The sequence below is a fragment of the Oxyura jamaicensis genome, chromosome 5 (assembly GCF_011077185.1).
Source record: "Oxyura jamaicensis isolate SHBP4307 breed ruddy duck chromosome 5, BPBGC_Ojam_1.0, whole genome shotgun sequence".
NCBI lineage: Eukaryota > Metazoa > Chordata > Aves > Anseriformes > Anatidae > Oxyura > Oxyura jamaicensis.
This window is the reverse complement of record NC_048897.1, coordinates 55,078,231-55,099,102: the sequence shown is the minus strand read 5'-3', so window position 1 is coordinate 55,099,102 and position 20,872 is coordinate 55,078,231. Positions and strand designations below refer to the sequence as shown.

General features: G+C 37.4%; 1 long non-coding RNA gene across 1 annotated transcript; it reads right to left on the bottom strand.

Moving 5' to 3' along the window:
• Positions 1–6,164: 6,164 nt before the first annotated feature.
• On the bottom strand, positions 6,165–20,357 carry LOC118168301. Its single transcript, XR_004751480.1, has 3 exons — positions 20,241–20,357; positions 8,175–8,277; positions 6,165–6,387 (listed from the first exon to the last, which is right to left on the bottom strand). It is a non-coding gene; the product is annotated as an uncharacterized LOC118168301 (long non-coding RNA).
• Positions 20,358–20,872: the final 515 nt, after the last annotated feature.

Below are 20,872 nucleotides of genomic sequence, written 5' to 3'. Positions count from 1 at the left end.
TGAAAACCACTTCTTGCACAGTGTATTAGGAAGCTGCTCCTAACATCTGCTTCTCAAGCTGTCCTCACATTCCCTTTCATCGTGTGCCTGTTGTTTGAGCTCTCCACTAATCACTCTTCAAGTGCATCAGCTAATCTACTAAAAGTCACTTCTTCCCAACTGCCTTCCTTCCTGTCATTGAAACCAAACACTCATAACACCTCAATGCCACAATGCTTATGTTCTGAAAACTTTGAAAACTCATTACTAGTGACTGTAACAAACACTGAAGAAGAGCTGTGGTTTTAGTTTCAGGACCTTTCCTGCTTCATTTCTTGGGCTTCCCTTTTCACTTCTTCCTGCCTGCAGGAAGAGCGCAGCACTTCCCACATATGGGGGAAGCTATAACAATTAAACTTGAGTAATTTATACTTTTAATGCACCTCGAGATTATTATGCAACAAGCAGTATAGAGCTGCATCCATGGGTTATTTGAATTAAACCTACCTGAGACTAACAAAAAGGATGACAAGAATTTGCATGCAAAATGCATGGAAGTATTAAATAAACAAGCCTATATTTAAGTACTCAAAACAGGTGCAGTCAGAAGTTATTACAGCTTGAGGTAACTGATAAACAGTCAGTATTTCTCCTGAACACATATCCTATAGCATAATTACTGAAATTACAATACCCTATATTATTCTTTAGAGACAAAATAAAATGCTAGAGGAAGCTGTCTTTTACATCTGCACTATTTTCCTATAAAGTTAGTACTAACACTCTGCTCAAGTACATAACCAATTATTTTAATCAGATACTCAAGCAACTCCCCCCCAGCCATGTACATTGTGTCCAGTACCAGCACTGATAAGTACTGTACAAAATGTTATTTGCATTTCTTCAAAAATACTCAAATAGCCTCAAATAGCCTATATGATTTAAAACACCGTGTGACATTTCTCTCTAATTGCTCCAAAGAAATATTTTCCTTTACCTTTCATTTCTATGTGCAGTTCAAAATTATTCTAGAACTTGAAGACAAACACTTTGATGTTTCTTTGCATTAGGAAAATCTTTACCCAATAAATTACAATTATGGAAATACCAGTCCCCGTGGGGCATAAGTGCCTCTTTGAGACATCAGATGATTAGAGCAGAAAAATTATTAGATTTGTCCATGACCATGCTATACTTTTCTTCCTCAGGAAATTCTGTTATCAAAGAATTTAGTCCTATTCCCACTGAAGCAAGTAAATTCAGCCACTAAGCTAACTGGAAATAGAATTCATTGCATCCATCCAAGCAGTACCCTAAAAGCCCACGTGATAGCACCATCCCAGGTAAGAAGATTCAGTTACAGTTTTTAGCACTATCTTTCCATAATTCTTAATGCTTCTACCATTAACAGTTGCCTTCTATTGCCATGAAATCTCAAGCTTTTATGAATAATTCCTCTAAAATATTACTAGACTAAATCTACAGCTGGGCAGCAAGCATGTATGCCCATAATCACATAGTGCGGTGAGTCTAGTGGGATGGCCCAGTGATGCGGCAGCATGCAATTACGGTGCTTTTGACATCACTTAGTGGATGATATACTTGTAAGAATCAGATCAAGCCATGGCAATGACTACAGGATTTGTGTGAGACAGGAAGCTGCAGCTATATAAGAAGAATGCATGTGAAAGAAAATGTTTTTTATAACCCTGATACCACCACCAAGTCCTTTCCACCCCCTGCACAAACGGCACAGTTTTTGCTTTGTTCCCAACATTTTTAACATGCTCAGGAATCTGTTTGAGGTAATAAGTAGCAAATAGTTTCCTCTGTTCCATCCTTTGTTCATACAACTACAAAAGGTTCCAAAAGCTTATGTTGCTTTCTCTAGGAGCAGACCAGCTGCTTTGTGATTTGGTGCAGCCATTTCCTTACAGGGTTTCTCATTGTTGAAGACCATGATGCAGACTGAATTCCCAAGGAATGCAAAGGAAGAGAGTGACTCTTAATAAGAAGAGATACTGGAGCAGACTTGAGCGTGTTTGTAGACATAAAAGGTTTTGATGAAGAAAAGATGAAACAAACATTACCTCAAGATTAAGGCTTTTATCTTTAAAGGCTGAAGCCAAGGAGAGCCTTGTCTCCTGCATAATTTACACACACATGTTCAGAAACACTTAGAGGAGAACGAGTGTAGCGATTATGGTAGAATCTTTAACTATGCTTATCCTTTTCCTGACAGAATAGTGAATTATATTACAAAAAAAAAAAAAAGAAAGATTTATTACATGTTTATATTCTTATAGTCTAGAGTTTATTCAAAACTTAATAGGGCATCTTAAGTGTCCAACACAAAAATAGGACAAAAAGCCAGATTTTATATGTGTTGTGAAGCTTTGAAAGTTTCAATTGTTTTCCAGAAGGGAGGCTATGATTACATGCTTCAGAAGTTTTGTCACATGCTTTCAGTCAGTAACTGCTCCTGCTCAAAGGTTTTATAATACATACATGTTTGCATGAATGTAATAATCTTGCTGGGCAGCGTCTGCATATTTGTCAAGACATGACTCCACATGTGGTTTAGAGACTGAGCATTAATATGCAGCCGCAGATTCTGAACTGCAGGAAAGGCTCTACATATGGCTCAAGAAAATGTTCAGCAGAAGCTCCAGTTGCTTTATTGTCCTAAAACTAAATTGTGACAGATGTACATGATGACTCACACCCTGAATCCATGAGGTAGAGTATCTAAACTGAAGGTGAAGAGGGGAAGAAATTCATCTATACCTTGAAGTAAGGATTCTTCTGTAGGTTCTGCAGGGAAGGTGGCTCCCCCCTGGGGAAAGGTATATAAAAGGATAACAAGAAGTTGTTTTTAAGGAGCAGTGAACTATACAACGTGGCTCAGCAGCTTCTTGCTGAGATGCTTTATTACTGTAATTCAAGGTAAGGTCCAAGAACATTCACACCTCTTTAGAAGCATCAAGGTCAGCAGTACCTCTGACCCTTGGACTGATACCAGAGTGGACCAGGAAAACCATGCAGCATTATAGGCATATTCGGTGTTTACATCATTAGGTGGGGACCAGGCTACTTGTGGAGCACAAGTTTTCCTTATTCCTATTATGCATCTATTATTTTGCACAGACACACATGTATACATTTATGTTTGTTATGACAACATCCGGGTGAATCTTTCTTTTCCCCACTTAATGCTATTTCATACAGAATTGGTATGCATGAAGGACTTCATGGACTTCAACAGTACCCAGCTGAAAAGATGAAGCCAGCGGTGTCCGCTAATTTTAGGAGTAATTCCTTGCCATCTGATGCTAAAATTTACTATTTTCACTGATCACAAAATATTACCTATCTGCAGCAAGTTAGAAATTTTGCCCTAGAAATCCTTGCTTGATACTTAAGAGAGACTTGAATTCCCAAGTGTTGCCAAAGAGCAGAAGTACTGATGAGCACTCTGGGAACCAGGATATTTAGGTCTGGCTCTGGCCCAGCCTACAAGTGTACTGCAGTACTTGTTGAAACAGATCCATGCAATTTACTATAGACATTAAATTATCTTTCTGGCTTACTGACTGTGACTCAGCCATTGAGCTTTTTTTTTTTTTTTTTTTTTTTGGTCGTAATATATATATATTTAATCTTTCCCCATAGCCTCCTTCTGCAAAAGGGAAGAATCTGCAAAATACTCTTTTTGGTTTGTTTATCTAAAGTAGTTCATAGCCTGGGCTGCATCAAAAGAAGTGTGACGAGCAGGTTCAGGGAGGCGATTCTCCCCCTCTGCTCTGCTCTTGGGAGACCCCAGCTGGAGTCCTGGGTTCAGCTCTGAGGGCCCCAGAATGAGAAAGATATGGAGCTGCTGGAGTGGGTCCAGAGGAGGGCCAGGAAGATGATGAGAGGGCTGGAGCACCTCCTGGACAATAGGATATGATTTAAAAGCACAAGAGGGAAGATTTAGATCAGGTATAAGGAAGAAATTCTTTACTGTGAGGGTGGTGAGGGCCTGGAACAGGTTACCCAGAAAAGCTGTGGGGCCCCATCCCTGGAGGTGTTCAAGGCCAGGTTGGATGGGGCTCTGGGCAACCTGGTGTGGTGGGAGGTGTCCCTCCACATGGCAGGGGGTTGAGACTGTTGAGACTGGATGGACTTTAAGGCCCCTTCCAACCCAAAGCATTCTGTGATTCTGTAAAGTTCCATAAACTCTAAGCATATGAGAATATCTTTGGATAGTATCATTAAAGAACTCAAACACATTTTCACAGGGACCTGTGAACACCTTAATTAAATAGTTAATTTTTGGATGACAGACGTGTTTTAAAATATTTGTCTTGACTGCTTTACTTAGGTACCTCACCTCTACACTTTTGGCCGCCCTCTGACTGTTAAGTAAAGCACCGCCTAACAAAATGGTTCTGGAGTCCTAATTTGAAGTTCAAAAACTTGGCTGGCCCTTCTTAGAAAAGGAGTCATCCTCCTTTCTAGTAAATACCACATCCATGGAGACATTTGTACCCCATACAAAGAAAATCTTCATAATCTTCACTTATTATTTAGTGATAGATTTAGAGTAAAGCTGTAGACTTTGGCTTAAAGACCCTTAGGTAATGAACATTTCAGAAATATACATTACTGGTTCTGAAATAAACTCCACACTTCTATTACATCTGCTAATAAGATGCTTCAATTTTAACATGCTCACTGATAGTACTGTGTAATTCTGTAAGTGATTTCACATAAATTCAATGTGACCACTGTAGGGTGAGGTACAATTCAGCATGGCTAGGGATAGGAAATTCAGGATCTATATATTGTGCACTTTGCTTACATCTCAAAACAAACAAACAAACAGCAAATTTAACAAAATGAAATATTTGCAAGTAGACTTTGATTTTTCCCAAATCTTCAGATGGACAGGGATCTGCCAGGATTTTAAACAGTAACAACACACATGGCCTCTACTAAGAAACTGCTATTAATAAAAATCTCCTCAACAATAGCATCACAAGTTTAATTGCTTTGAACACACTCTAACCAGTCTAAATGCTGTATGATCTTAATCAACGTTTCTCACCCTATTTCAAAGGGCTGATATTGCACTGGCCTATGAATCTGCAAATACTGTGGGGCAGGTGATTGGACTGCTACACAGAAGAAGAAACAAGTTAGAAATATTTGCTATTTTCAGTATTACAGTATTCATCAAATCAGAATCAAAGTAACATTAGTATAAAAAAGCTAGGTCTCTCCTTTATGGCTATTCATCATTCTTGAGGAGCTGCCTTCTTGCTTTAAGGCTAGGGTCCTACTTTCCAAATGTCAAAGCAGTTTATCTGTAACTTTCTGTCCTGGTTTAACCTAGGAGAGAGTTGATTTTCCTCCTCCCAGCTGGTACGGTGCTGTGCTTGGGATTTAGGATGAGAATAATGTTGATAACACACTGATGGTTTTAATTGTTGCAGAGCAATGCTTACACCAAGCCAAGGACTTCTCAGCTCCTCGCTCTGTCCTGCCAGCGGGCAGGCTGGGGGTGCAGCAGGAGCTGGGAGGGGACAGACCCAGGAGAGCTGACCCAAACTGGCCAAAGGGATATTCCTTACCATCTGACGGCATGCTGAACAATGTATAGGGGTGGCTAGCCGGGATGGGGGGGGCAGCTGCTCAGGGATAGGCTGGGCATAGGTCAGCAGGGAGTGAGCAATTGCATTGTGCATCACTTGTTTTGTATATATTACTAGTAGTAATACTAATACCATTATTATGATTATTTCCCCCCCCGTCCTAATAAACTGTCTCTATCTCGACCCACAGGCTTCATTTTCCTCATTCTCTCCCCCATGCCACAGAAGGAGGTGCAAGGGTGAGCTGGTAATTTTCAAGTAAAGCAAAATTTCAAGATCACAAATATGAGAAGAGACCAATGTAAGGTAATGGAAGAAATAATATAAGATCCTGCTGTGAACAGACTAAACTGGATTCCCAAGTATAAGCAGGTAGCTAAGCACATGATAAATTACTACTGTGTGATATATGTGTCTTAAAATTGGAAGAGAATGGACTGATATCAGCAATAAGAAGGATGTTGTGATGCATGAGTTGGAAGGAGACATAACTGCATTAGAAATGTTCCAGATCCCTTTCAGCGAAGGAAATTAATGGAATGCTGTCAATTAGCCTGAAATACTTAGCATAATATATTTAGAATTTACAAGATGGATGTTTTTTGTAACTCCGTAACAGAGGTCAACACAAGAAAATGGGTTTCTTTAACTTTAACTGTTTCTCATAAAATAAAACAAAGGAAAAAATGAAATCTGTAACACAACTTTTTCCCAGTTGGGCATTGCCTCCTTCATTTGGGCTTTCAAATACCACCCAGAAACAAAGCCCTTGCTAAAAAACAAAAAGGAAGCAGTAAGCATGCCTAGCAGTTTCAGAGCAGTCCATGAGATACCTCACAAGCTTAACCGTGAAAAACTTCCAGAAACAGGCTCTAGATTTTAGATTTCAGACCTCTGTACCGGTAGCTGTATATCCTGCTATCACACCCGTGCTGTTCCATGCAGCTCTGCCACCCTTTAGGCCCTGCACTAGCAAAGGGCCCCAAGCACACAGCTTATGTAGAAGACATTCCACATACAAAAGGAAAGGAATCCAAAGTCACTGTACAATATTTAGACCCATTTAATATCAGTGTATTTCTCTGATGCAATTTCATCTGTCAGACTCTTATGTATTTGATGTCTTGTTCCATAGTATTTAGAAGTACAAAATACTCAGCAATAGGCAAGACCTCCCTCTGGTTGTTCAGTAACAAACCAAAAAAGCTACAGCTATAGAGTTTTAACTGTATATCTTGCCTCTACTTTTTATAATTTAATTTAGCAATTGATAGAATTAAATTCATCTTCTAGCTATAACTTCTTACAATTAGAAAATAAAGAATCTTCTCTGACCTGAACTTCATGAAAGCCCCTAGCAAAGCCTTTGTCAGGTAAAATCATGTTTTTATAAAACACGCAGATTTATAAAATTTCACTCCATTGCAAAGATTCCTAAAATACTCACTTCAGATGGGTCTGAAAATGATACTGTTTTCTTACCTAAGGTTTTGAATTTCATATTTAATAGTGACATTTATTAAACATTAATTTGAACATTCAAAATTCATACTTTTTAGCATAGGTGAATACTTCTGTCACTGATGACCTCCAGCTCAAACAATTACCACTATTCATACTAACCTATTAAAGTGAACCTTTAATTTTGTAACTATTAATTATACCCAAGCTTACTCCACATTTGCCAACCGGTCTGGCATCCATCCACACTAGCTACCAATACAGCGCCCCTCTGACCACGCTTAGAAGTCACCAGGAGCCCAGGGCAGAATGAAGCCAGCTTCCTACATGCTTGGGCTCCCTCCCATTCACATTTTTGGAAATTGCGTAGAGTAATAGGAAGACCTGCAGAAATTCATGGACAAGAGATAACAAGTTTCTCTAACTGTATTCAACAGAACTGATTTCTTGAACTGCCCTAGTCTATTCCCGTGCTGAGAGATTAGGCTGAACCACCCTTGGCAGTGCTTTATCTTAATCCATGTGACACTGCATTCAAATGGTGTGTCAATGATCACTCAGACAGTAAGCAAAGCACAAGGAGATTGTAGCTAACAGCTGAGTTGAAAGAATGCTTTTAGTAAAGACTTTTTTTCCTCCATTTGCAGTTACTGAGGTGTAGAAGACAATATAGGACAAGGATTTTAGAAAGAAATTACCAGTAAGTATAAGAACTGAGTGGCCTAAAGCCACTTACTGAGCTTCAGATGTGCATCAGTGAGCATCAGATATCAACTTGAATGAAGCAAGAAATGCATCTACAGGCTCACTGGTTGGTGACACGGGTGCAAACCTAGGCTAACCTGATCTGCACAAAGCAGGAAATTCCTTGCCCTGCATGGATGTCTAAAGAACTTTGAGGGTTTGTGCCTTCCATCTTTTTGCACTTTAACACGCTTGTTGTAACATGAAGAATAATATTATTTCCTTACATTAGCAGAGGATGCAGGCAAGTCATATTTGCATTAAGCACTGAAGTCACTGCGAGTTAAGAATTTCCACTACACATTTCATAGGGTCAGATATCCTGAAGAAATTAAATAGGTATTAAAATCTCACCTTTAGTCTTGTATACATATTAGCACATAACTAAAGAACCATTTCCAATAATTTGCTTCTGGCTGTTCTTTCTAGCTTATGCAGCTCAGTTACCAGAGGGCAGCTATCACATTAACAGATTAACATTGTATCATTTTGTCATTTAGTTTCTTTGCTACAACAGCCAAGGAAAACACTAGGGAAAAGCCCAATAGCAAAGTTTCATTTACAATTCACAGCCTTCAATTTGTGATACTAAAGACACATAATAAAACTGTAAAATAAATAAAAAGAGCTTAATATTAAAATTTAGTATTAACTTTACAAATATTGCCAATATTAACAATAGTAAGATGATTATAAAAAGGCAATTGAGAGTATCTTCAAAAACATGGCTTAGAATTTGTAAGCTGTTACCCTGGCATACAATTGAGGTAATGCCACTGAAATCAATTATGTTAGACTGGCACAAAATTGGAGAAGAATTGCAGTATCAGTAGGAAAAATTTTGCAAGAGGGTAAGTCACACAGCATATATCAAGAATTACCTCTTTTTTTTTTATTATTCTCATTTTTCAAAATTCTAAAAATATTTTGTAACTAATGGCAAACAGCCAGCTACAAAAATCTCATGATCCAGAAAATGAACAGTTCAATTCTGTAACTTTTCACTTCAAAAATCAACAAAGAAAATTAATCAGTTGATCTTAGCTTAACCCTTCATAGAAAGCTCCCTGTAACTTCTCCTTTAAATTAATTGCCAAGAGTTGGCAAGATCTGCTGGTTATTTAAAAGTCACTTTCTGCATGTTGAAACTGGACAACCAAAGGCCTTTTCCTGTAGTTCCAACCTTTCTTCTGCTTCAGCATATAATAGATTTTCATCAATTCTGGATCAAGACAGTGTAACATGAAATACTGTCAGAAAGGGAACGTCAGGTTTTATACCAGGGTTTTCCACCAATTAATCACTAAGTTAGAGTAATGTCACTTTTTCAAGCTCAGCTAAACCATACACAGAGCTGCCATAAAACTCAGTTTGAAGAAGAGATGATAGGAGAAATTGCAGTTTCTCCACATATGTGGCTAGGTGCTGCGCAACCCAAGCCCCTGACAGTCAGCGACCCATCTCTTCCCACTGGTAATAAGCAGGAACTGTGTCTGTGAAAGGCAAATGCTGTGCCTTTCCTATCCACAGGTACAGAAGATAATAACAGCCAGACCAGAGGTCTATACAGCCTACAGTCTGTAGCCAGCAAAACCCTCTTCATTCCCCCCTACCCCCCAGCTTTCTAGAAAACTGACAGAACTGAACACTGTACGCTTTCTTTGGGTGCAGGCAGGAAATCCCAACACAATCCTCTTGTCTGAACTGTCTTTCCAGTGTAACTGCTGTCTTGTTGCATCCCTCTCTAGCCACAATACTTGCTCTTACATTGGCAGTTTCGTAGCAGCCCTGTAATACATGTTTGTGAGAAGCGTGCACTATACTGCCACATGCTGAACATCACTTACAGTTCAAACTCTGACTCTGTTCCAGTCTTCTGAAATCCTGCTGTGGATGAGTCAGTTAGTAAACCTTTACGATGCTCTCAGGAAAAGGAGAGGAAAACAAAGCTGTAAGAGCATACTCTGAGAAATACATAAGTATATAATGCATTGCCATGTGCTCTCAGCTTCCTGTGATGTGCGCCTCAGACAATTTTTGAGACAGAGAGAACATCTTTGTAGTTAGCCCTCAGTAAGTTCCTCTTTTATTAATGTTTGATCTGCTATTGAAAGATGCAGAAGCTTTCAGAATTTGTGTCATTGTACTGTAAAGACTTCCATCACCTAATTATGCTGGGTGAAGAACACAGAAGTAAACATGAAGATTAAGTTTCTGCTGTGGGCTTATTTTCTCTGAGTGCTCCTTCTACACCTTGATCATTTATCAGCCTTACCATCTTGCAGGAATCCTGATTCTGATGCATTTCATGGTGGGGTGGGGGGAGAACTTGAATATTATTCTTCATTCTGTCTGCAATGTGTGTGGTTTGTTTTGTTGTTGTTGTTGTGTAGGGTTTTGTTTGTTTTTCATCTTGGCTTGTGCTTTTAGCCTAACCTGCTGGAGTCTAATAGTTTTTGTATATTTCCATCTCCTTACCTGTGGTAATTTGCAAGTGGAACCAGGGGCTGGAGACTGCAGAAAAGAGCCAAACACAGTATGTATTTTTCATTTCAAATCTGAAGTGGTCTACAATTTACTGGATATTGTCGTTATCCCAGAATAACTGTCACTACACAGTATTAGCATAATCTCAGCAATGTTGTTAGTAAAGTACTGATATTACCTGCCTTAGCAGAACAAGTGATCCACTGGCTTAGAATAAGTTAAATACTCAGTAAGTTGGTGCAGAAAGTGCAGCAGAATGTATTTCTTATTCTCAGTAGGCAAAAAGCAATGTGTTTTACACTTGCTGACTTCTTGGTATTAATTCTGAAAGCACAATTTTTGTCTTTGCTACTTTTGCACCCAAACAGCATCCAGGGCAATGGTATAATATGAGTTGCCAACTGCAGAAGTTGGGGACTCAATTCTCCTTTGCAATGCATAGAAGTGTCCAACACATTTATTTGCCGTAGCTGTAACCCCAGATATTTACAAAAAAATCTTGTTGTTTGTGCTGATTTGTGTTTGTCTTTTGAATTATTTGGAATTAAACATGTCCTTTTGCAACAACGAAGCCACAGTAACCCTCTGAAGATTTACATCAAAGGACTGCTGATGAGTTCTATTCAATTAAGTACAGTTCTACTGATGTCTCAGAATACCAACTGTATTGGAAAAGGAGGTAAAATGGAGGTGTGCAAATGCAAAGGCTAGACTGATGCTTATTAGAAACAAACTACACTGTGAACTAAGTCCCACAAAGCAGTTTAATGAGCAGGAAACACAATGAAAAATAACAGTAAAATTAATCCCCAATGTTAAGTTACCATAGCATAAACATTCAGCAATCTTTCTTTCATTTCAAGAACAGTGACTTTCCCATCACTTTTATCAAGCAAATGCTTGGTGAAAATAATGCCATATATTTGTCAGAAGCTATAAGGAGTATGTAGTACTGCAAGGATTTAAAAGAGTACGTGCACTTTCCAACCACTACACCTATGAATGTCAGTGATTTTTATCAGCACTACATGCTGATTCAACTGCTCCTGAACAAGAAGTTAGCCCATATTTATCCTGCTGCTTTGAACTGAGCTATTTTTCACATTTATTTTCAATGTGCTTTCCCAAAACAATCATTGCAACTTGAAATCTGACAAAGGAAGGAGCTAGAGAGACAGCCAGTTCAAACTCTCTTATTTTGATTAAGAGTCCAAGAAAATCTCTTGTGACACTTGGAATGCAAGAACAGCAATTGGATTAGAAGAGAGTAAATTCTCCCAACTAAATATGGCTTCTTATAGATACTAAAATGACATTTGCTAGGTACTACTCTCAGAACAACAACAAAACACACACAAAGTGAAGAGTGGGAAAAACTGCATTAGAGTCTGTACACATGCAACATGATTAGATACGTTCTCTTCCCCACCTGCTTTATAATGGCAATGAGTAGCTGAAGTAAACAGAATTTTATTTAGTTACATTTATCCCATTGGGCTATATATTGTATTTAGTTGGCTATATTTTAAAGGTTCCGAGTTTATGAATGTCAGCAACTGCCAGGCCAATAATATTTCCTACAAAAGTTTAAGTACTGTCAAATGCCAACAGATTCTTTACTCATATATTATGGTATGGCTCGTGGTCCAGACTTCTAAAGCACAAAATCGTGCCACGTCTGTACACAACAGTCTCTCCCTCAGTCTTACTAATTTCACAACAAGCTCTTTTCTGTATTCAAATTATTTACACTATTTCTTGAAACACGAATGCTACCAAGCTCCCTTACACCCCCTGACACGGAAACCATGGGGTCCTCTCCTGCCAGAGTTGGCAGCCAGATGCCTGGTGGGCACCTAAAATGGCCTACCTCCAGTCAGACATTTCTCCCCTTTCTTTCTCTGCTTTGTTGATATCCATTATATGTTATATATGGATAAAGCGTTATACTCAAAAGATATTTTAAAAATGGTGCCTCTTACTCGTCATAAAGGCTTTCATTGGCTATTCAGTCATACCTGCATATATATTTTTAGAAAACATACATACCTAGTGGAATACCAGATAAAATGCAAGTATACGTATGAATATGGATAAAGCACTTCGAGCTCAAAATAACTTTCAGTGTTCAAAGAAATTTCACTTTCTAGAATTGTCTTAGACAGCTGTCAAAGCCAAAACTGTGTAATGGATGCACAAGTACATTCCTTGGTGAAGCCAGATGGCTTCCCCGGAGCTTACACTGTATTGTTTTTCCAGAATTCTGCACTAAAGACAAATACAAATTAACATCATGAAAAAAAAATAGATTAGGAGACTGTTCACATATAGATAAGTGCACTGCACATACAGAAATAACTGCAGAAACAGAAATAAATTGATACCACATACCAGATTAGAACAAAGTAGTAATTGCTAATCTTCTAATCCAGTTACTTTGATGACAAGTCTTCAGGGAGGAAAAAAAAAAAGAGCAGAAAAGCCAGCCTCCACCAATAAATAAACAAGTCATTTCAAAGACTTCTGGTTGTGCATTAGCTCAGAATATTTTTTTGCCTGATTTTTAAATTCACATCTCAAGTAAACAGGCTTGTTTTCATGATGCGTGGTAACAGCAGTCCCCATTAATATAGTCTTTTTACAAGCAAAATTCAACATTCTGCTGCCATTCAATATTACTTATTCATTTTACTCCCATCAATAATAAATATAGCTTACCAAATGTTGAAGAACTTCAAAATGTTGTATTATTCTTAAAAGCTTTGCAACACACTTAAAAATCATAGCTGATTTTTTTTTTTTGGCAATTTTTGTTACTTCTATGCAGCAATGCTACTATTAGTTTCTTAATTCTTTCTTCTAGCAAGAGAAAACCATAATTATTGAACTACAAATAACTCAGAAAACCAAAGCAATGATATGTACAAGTCATGCCCAAAGAATATTTAAGAAATGGTGACGCTTGCTCATCATTAAGGCTTTCATTGGCTATTCAGTCATACCTGCATATATATTACTTTGGAAAATATCCATACCTAGTGGCATTCTAGACAAAAGGCAGGCATAGGAGGGTGAGACTAGATGGGTTTTAGAAAATAGTTCTGAGGATGATACCAAGAAAAGAACAGCTTCTCTTATAAATATACCAAATGAAGAGAAGGCAACTGGTCCGGTGCAGAGTTCAAATACCCATGCAACTTTATCTCCCCCACCCCCCACCCAAAAAAAAAAAAAAAAAAGAGGTTTCTTCATTTCAGATCTGTTTTTTTTTAATTTTACAAAAAGACCTATAATAATATTTCTCCACAACATTTACGTTCTTACAGTTCAGCTCTCCAAATCCATGTGATTTTAATATTTCAGTATTATCACTGTTAATTCCAACACCACGTTTTAATGTTTCCCCCCAAAACATGAAGGAAGCTAAGTAGCATGTGAACAAAACTTGGACGAATTTGTGTAAGACAACTAATATTTTATGAACTTGTCAAATATCTGAGGCATAGATGGGCTATAATATATCTGCTCCTATCTGCTTCCAGTTAATAATATTGAAGGAACCAGCTGTCTTTGAGATTACTACAGATACTCACTGTCAGTAACAATTAAGGAACAGAATTTATGGGGAAGGAGAAAAATTTTAAATGCAATTACAAGTACGTAAGAACTAATCATACAGTTTAAGGATATATATATCTATGTATTTCAAGGAATGATGTATACTTCTATCAAGAGTTTCAATTAGAAATCTTGACAAGATATCAAGGCTTAGTCCTTCAAAAGAGTTTAAAAGCTCAATCCCCACCTAGAATGTCACTGGAGAAGCCGAAGAGGTAAACAAGCAAGGCATTTAGCATTTTAGGTGGTTTTGGATAACATACAGACAAAACAGACAGGATTTTTAACAAGTCCAAAGAAGAGAGATGTTGTTTATGAAAGAGCAGCAGTCAGCAGTTTCCAGATTCAGAACCCGTTCAACTATTCTAAGCTTAGAGATCAGTCTTTGCTTTGAAAATCAATGCATACCAGCAGGGATTCAGTAACCTAATAACAGAGCAGGCATCCGTCCCTAGAAAAATCATGCAAGCACTTTCCACCTGGCTTGAGTCCTGCTCTGCATTCACAGGCTGAGATGGGGCATTAAAAGCCACACTGTTAGCAGCCCTTTGCTAATGTTCCCAAACTGTTCTAGTTCCTGTCTCAAGTGATCAAAGTCATCTGGGCTTCTACATACACGATTCAAAGAAAACGCACTGTCCTCAGATGGTTTTGTCTCTTTTGTCAGAGCTATGCCTATCTTAAGAGGCAGGTTTCTTGTATTATAATTGTCTTTCATCAGAATTATGCTGCCTGTTACCATTAAAGAAAAAAATTATATAGAAAGTCACAACAGTCTTCTATAATACCATCCTTCTAAGGATCATAAAGCAGCACAGCACTGCTACTAGAAATCTACTGAAATTCTTTTTAGAAAGAGACAATTTATAATAATTTTATTAGTATTTATGAATACAAGACCTGGAATAACTGTATTTCACTTTTACTTTCTGGTTTGGATATCATTATTAGAGGGATAACCGTTTTAGGATGAATTAATTTTTCATCATACTTAAAATACAGATGCATGTGTAAGTCTTACTGAAATTCCTAAAGAATTCTTGAACTGCATAAAAGAATTCTTCTTATCACCGCTATTATCAGCTACAGAGCGAGCAATTTAAAAAAAAAGAAAAGTTATTTCTTGGATTAGAGTTATACTCAGTACATCAATATGGAGCAATACAACTCTTCCTAGTTATCCTTTGGCATATTCCAGCTGTTTGTACCGTGTTAACACAACACCGTGGCTATTTTTTATATTTCTCAGTAAAGCAATTTGTACTCCCGGATTTGTACAAAATTTTGGATAGTTTTTTAAAAAAATGCGTCTCTACATGAGCAACAGTATTTGTTGCATTAACAATTATTTCTGTCATTTAAATTAATCAGATTCACTTAATTCTACTAAACTGTTACAAAAGCAAATCTTTTCCCCACTTATTTTTTACCTTCACAAGTTGTAGGCAAATTTATTTCTTATCCAGATCTCCTAAGGAAATGAGATTTATGCATTGAGGTTGCATGACTTCAATGCCTTGTAAATCCATCTGCAAAATTCAGTTAAGTGCAATGGGAAAGTAAAAATCCTAAGGTACTGAAAATGCTTATAATATGCATTTTGCATAATATGTCCCGGGAGAGAGGCCCCTGAAGTCCCACTGATGGCAAGGAAGGCTGCAGAACAAACCTGTTGTCCAAGAGCTACAAAAATAAGTTCAGTTTTCAGACACATGTTCTACCTGCTAAGGAGTGACTTGTCTCTTCAAACTTTCTGACTGCTCCTAAAAACCTTCATCATCAGAGGAGTGCTGAAGTGGCACCACATCAGTGATTAACACAGCCCTCATCACCAGCCACAAGCCCTCAGGTATTACCTGAAAGCCATTATCTAAAACCTTTTGGGTTGGCTACCTGACAAGTACTCATGTCTTCAGCTCAGTTCCTCGATGTCAGATTTCTGGTCCTAACTGAATGTGAAATGTCGGAAGTTTCCTTGCAATGGCTACGTGAAGAAATGCAAAGGTGAGTGTAAATGAGCTATCACATGTACTAAGCTCTCCAAATCAAAATTTTATGTGGATCATCAAGAGCTTAGACAGCTTCCACCATGTGCTCTCTGAATAATCAGAGGATTTCTGTCTCCAAAGCTCCTTATCCAACTCCACCCACAAGCACTATGCATGTCTCGATGTAATTTAAGAAGATTCATCCCCCTGCATCTTTGCAAACAGCCCTAGCTAATAAGTGAACAAAAGAGAAGCACTGACTTGACTTTTGTCCTTATTTCATCACAGTGAGTTAAATAGATGCTGAATTCAATGAGATCAGGTTCCAAAGTCACCCCTGGATAAAGTGCCAAGTGTATTTCATAAACAGCTGGATATTCTCTTGTCCAATTATTTTATTTGCTATCTTTAATAAATAGATAAATACAACTGAAAGAATGGGTTTTCTCCAAAATTCTTTGAGAATAGTGAACAATTTTCATCACAAGCTAGAAAGAACAGAAATCTTTCCACTTTATTCCCAAGCCCCCAGAAGCCTCAAATACAGCCTCACATACATGCACACACTACCAACACACTCACAGAACAGGAAAATGAAGCCAGAGCTTCATGAGAAGTGATGGTAGCAGCTTCTTAAATTTACTTCACATTAGAGTACATGCTGATTCATGGATGGTTAGAGAAGACGCACAGCTCCCATTAGCCTCTCAGGACCTACATGTTTGAATCCAAATGTGATGGCTTCTAGTTCTAATATGTGGTAACAAACCTCTGCTGCATACAGGAGCTCTAATTCAAAAGCAGCAGCGCTGTGATATCCAGTATGTTTCTTTTTCCACAAAGGAAGAGATTGTCCCTAACTGAAATCTCTTTGGTAACTGAATTTATTGGCATCTTTATTGAGATTTTCAAATTGTCATTTCAATTTCAACCAATAAAGAATTGATTTCAGAGAAAACAGGTTTAACTGTGACCATAATTAGACCTGGAAGATTCACACTTCTCATAACATTCCACAGAATGTCTTATATTCTAATACACACTAAAATTGTATTGCCACTCAGCAGTTTCAGAAGCCCTCTACTTCACTTTGAAGCTGCTTTCTAGAGTGTTCAGTATCAATATTCAAAAGAATAGTATTCAGACATATACTGACTTTAGTAATTGTCAGTGAGCTGATGTCAGCTGTTCATCTGCAGATTTCAGTTAAGTATATTCAGTCTTACGACAAGCAGACAGGTCTCCGCCACAAACCGCATCCTGGGCTAAACTCATCCGAGCTAGCTTGTGAGTAACTAGTCTAGCATAGCAATAGAGAAAGACAGGCATTAACTTCACTTAAGAGGCTTATCTGTACAGTCACCACTTCGATAGCCAGCCAATATTTAATTAGAAGCTCAAGGATCATCTCTAAAACGGGACTACAAATGAGAAAGTGCAATTATATTTAATTGGATAACATTTAATCTGAAGTAATTGATTCAAAAGGAATCTCACGATATGTACGGACAGGAATTATTAAATAACACAAAACTGTTCATCAGCAGCAAAGAGTTAATGGCTTAACGTAGAAAGTTAAAAGACCACTATATCTGAATCCAAGAACATTTACTGCAGGGTGATTCACAACATGAAGGAAAAAAAGCACTTCAAAAAAACATGTCTTTAAACTAACCACTGTATTTTGTTCTCTCTTTCTCACAGAGAACCTGGGAAACATTAGTGGTTTTCTAAATCTTGATGGTTTCTTCTCATGTCACTATATTTCTTACCATTGACAGTATGTCAGACCAGTGATGTATGTTCAAGGGAGGAAAAGCTATATTTAGAAGGTAAAAAGAACAAATAGACAATGGAAAAAAATGGCAGCTACACAAAGAACCAGTAAAAAAAAGTATGCAATGTTACAAAAGAGGTCATCCTTGTTGGAGTGAATTGAAAGCATGATGGTGTTAAGCGAAGAGCTTACTGGAAAGCATAAGCAATGAGGTCACTATTTTAAGAAAACACACAGACTGAACTGCAGGCTATACTTTAACTTTTCAGAGTGTTATACACATCAGAGCAGTTGATTGGTTTTTAATTCTTTATTTTAATGCAATAAAAACTATTCATTTATTCACCTGAGTTCCTACTGCTCATTTGGATGCCTAACACTGTACCACCTTTCTTTAGTTTCCTTCTCCCCATTTTCAGGTGATTTCTTTAAACATCCTTCATTTCCATTTAATTTCATTTATGTTTCGTGTTTTCTTCATTTTCATCCTAATACCACATCTCTGTAGTTATTCTTCCCCCAGATGCCTACGTTATCTCCTTTATCATGGAATTAAGCTTTTCATCCCTAAATCTACTGATCTGCTCTAGACTTGAGCTCCTTTTTTTGCTTCCTTTGATGCTGCCTGACCCTTTCATCAGCTATACCATCACTTTTCTGTCTTCTCTCTCTAAAATGACTCCTAAGAGACTGTGCAGACTTGAAGCAGAGATACCCTGAAATTCATCAGTGTCTGGAAGAAAGTAATGTATTACAGCTCTTGACATCTAAAAGTATCCTATTTCAAGGCTCTTCACTTTACAGAATCAGAAATTGTACAGTACCACCAGAAGAACTCTCTGGTTATGGTTGTAGTTCATATTCTTTTGGGGAATCTCAGGACTTCAAAGATACTTTATGATATGAAAATCTAAGTAACTCAATGATGAGAGGTGAGTTTCTAACCTATCACTGCACAAGACAGACTCACAGGAGGCTGGAAGAATGAACAACTAATAGAAACAGAATGCTTTTCTAATAGTCCTCAAACAACAAAATGTGAAAGCCTGTCAATGGAGTCTGGAGATTTTTATAAATTAACCAGAAGATAGAATAGCAGTGAACAGTCATGTGAAATGTATTCTGTTACAAGAGAGTCAAAAAAAAAAAATCAACACAAAGCCTCAGAAGTACCTATAAATATAGCATACGCTTGAGATTGCAGTGACTTGCAGTTATATCTTAAGTACACAGATTATCTCCTCTGATGACTAAGATATATGTTAAAGTATAAATTTAAAGATGTCAATGAATATTTTCAGAAAATACATTTAATATCAATCAAATCAGTACTGCAATTCTGAATAGACATTTTTCAATGCTGAAAGCAAAAATCATCCTTACTCCTCACCATAACTTCAACAACTCATCTGTTAATCACAGTGTTGTGACTTATCTTTCTAACAAAAAGGCTGAAGTAACAAAAGGAAAAAGTCACAGTTAAACACTTAGCTGGGCAGAGTTCTGATGGTTTTAAATATCCCTACTTGAGAACTGAACGTGACTGCACTTCTCAGTCAGCTTCTTTATTTCCCTCCCCACCCCCCATTTCATGGCACATAATAGCTAAGAATCAAATCCTTTTATTTTATCTGGCTATTTACTATATTACTTATGGACCACTGTAATCTTTCAAAAATTCATCTGTACTTAGCTACAAGTACAAGATAATGTTTATTACAGGACCTTAAATACTTTTTGGTTATCTTCTACTTCAGAAGGAGAAACTGGACCAATTTGGGCATCATGACACCTTGCAGAAGAAATTAGATTTCATCATTACCTTTTACAAAGCCAAGTAGCCTAAAAATACTAAAAACATAAAACATTCACCCTTAGCCACTACCAACTGACACGTACGGCAAGAGAATACGGATCTTTCAGCGTGCCCCAGTGAAACAGCTTGCAAAGGAGCCTGTTTATCTCCCACCAAAGCAAATGGATTTAATAGACCTTCCCAGTATAACCTTGCCCTCATGCACTGATACATTAGAAAGAAAAATGATAACACCTCAGAGTCAATGCCACTCAGAATCACACAAATGTACCCAAAAATCAGTCAAAAAAAGAATGAGTTTTAATGATGTTCACACACACATGCACTTCATCCTCATTGCATTAAACAGCTTTAAAATAAAGTAACACTAAAATTGCTTTCTCTGATCCACTTATCGAGATAAACAATTACAGATTCTTCCTGTCCTACAAACATCGTCCTTAGTCTCTTCATCCTTCAAAGACTGACACAGACCATTCAAGCTATATCATAATAGAATAAGGAAAACTATACATACCGTGTTGTTAGTATACTATGGATGTAATGTTAAATACTGGCTACTTGGATTTTGCTGCTTGTCATAAAGGCATTAATTGTTAAATGAGAAAAATGCATGGGTACACACTAAAAAATTACTTAAACACTTGAAAATCAAGTGTTTCAAAAAAAAGAAAACATGCCATTCCAATCTAACATTATGAAGAGTATTTCAGGATATGGGAACAACATCTTACCGTGAAAAAAATAGAAGGCTTATTTCAGGACCTGTCACTGTAACTTCTGTCCTCAGGATCCATACCGTGATTCTGATTTTCTCTCTCCTTTCAGGCTGCACTGTGTTTTTAAACACTCTGTGAATTGAGAGAAAAGCTTTGCCTTGAATGTGCTCTCAAAAAGATAAAAATAGTTCATGCTGTAAGACCATCTTTGATTCGTGAATAATTATCCATGGTACTCCCAAGGGGTCAAGTCTTGTATACTAACCAGTAAAGTACTTCTACTTACTAATATTGATCAAGATCATATGCAGATTTTCCTATTGATTAACTGAAATGCTTTAGGAAACTGGTGGGGTTAGTGAATGAGGTAGAATAATGAGGAAAAACAACATGATCTCTCTATACTAATAACTTTATATACTTATAAAAGTCATCTATACACTGTATCTATTTTACAAAAAAAAAAAAAAAGAACTTCCAGGTGAGCAATACAGTCCATTAACTTTCCTGTGCGCTAGGTATAATGACATTATCCTGTGAATTCCTGACAATTTCCCCACTGTACAAACAATCTTATCTAAGTATCACTTGTAATGTGGACTTGACTTTACCACCTGTATTGCAGCTGAACCAGGAAAAGTAGTAAT